The 924-nt window shown below is 33.5% G+C and overlaps 1 non-coding gene across 1 annotated transcript; it reads left to right on the top strand.

The window, feature by feature from the left end:
• The first annotated feature begins 481 nt into the window (after positions 1 to 481).
• Positions 482 to 588, top strand: LOC149527794 (small nucleolar RNA R71). The gene has a single exon (XR_016352290.1). It is a non-coding gene; the product is annotated as a small nucleolar RNA R71 (small nucleolar RNA).
• Positions 589 to 924: the final 336 nt, after the last annotated feature.

Raw genomic sequence — 924 nt, 5'->3', positions numbered from 1 at the left:
GATTTACAAGCCTTGGGCTGTTATTCCATGAAAATTTTGGTTGGTGTCTCTAACTAGGATTATGTGTATTGAAATATGGATTATTTCACTAGCTGTTGAAGTTTCCCACAAATTCGACCAATTCAAAATTGTATGGACATTGATCACGTAGATCGCCATCTCCACACATCTCACAAACTACAAATGAATTTTGAACCACATGAACTCCCGGTGTATCAAAATTTTTAGATAGTGCAACCACTTGTACAACTACTTGTGCAATAAAGGTCATAAGTGCATTAATTTTATAGGCTCCAACAGCTTTTCTCGGACCAGACCTTTCTGATGGCCATTGATAATTGTTTGAGACCATCTTTTTTAACAGAGTACAAACATTTGCAACATTCTTACCCATTAATGCCCCACTAGCAACAACTTCAATTGTGATTTTTATTGAACCAACCAACCATTGTAGAATGTTTGAACTTGCAACCAATCAAGAATACCATAAAATGGACATCTTCTCAGTAGTTTTTTAAATCTCTCTTATGCTTTATATAAGGATTCACCTTCAAATTGTCTGAATAAGGTTATATCATTCCTCATTTTTGCAGTCTTGTCTAGGTAGTGAATTGAGCTAACTCTTTGCTTTGTCCCTCAAAGAAAACATAAACATCCTCAATCTGATAGCATCATCAGTTACTCCATTATATTTTATAGTATCGTAAATTTCTATCAAATTAACCAAATAAGAATTAGGATCATCACTAGGTAATCCATTAAACTAGACTGAAGACTAAATCATCTAAATGTAAGTTGGCTTAATTTCAAAATTATTTGCATTGATGGAAGGTCTTCTAATGTTTTGGTGTAAACCTTGCAAAAAAGGAACAACATAATCCCATAGTGCTCTATTTTCTTCAAGAACTAGATTAATGGCATTGT

The sequence above is a fragment of the Theobroma umbraticum genome, unplaced genomic scaffold (assembly GCF_002168275.2).
Source record: "Theobroma umbraticum cultivar Fairchild unplaced genomic scaffold, ASM216827v3 scaffold_30.0, whole genome shotgun sequence".
NCBI lineage: Eukaryota > Viridiplantae > Streptophyta > Magnoliopsida > Malvales > Malvaceae > Theobroma > Theobroma umbraticum.
Note: the sequence above shows the minus strand (reverse complement) of the source record. Positions and strands in the feature narration are given on the sequence as shown.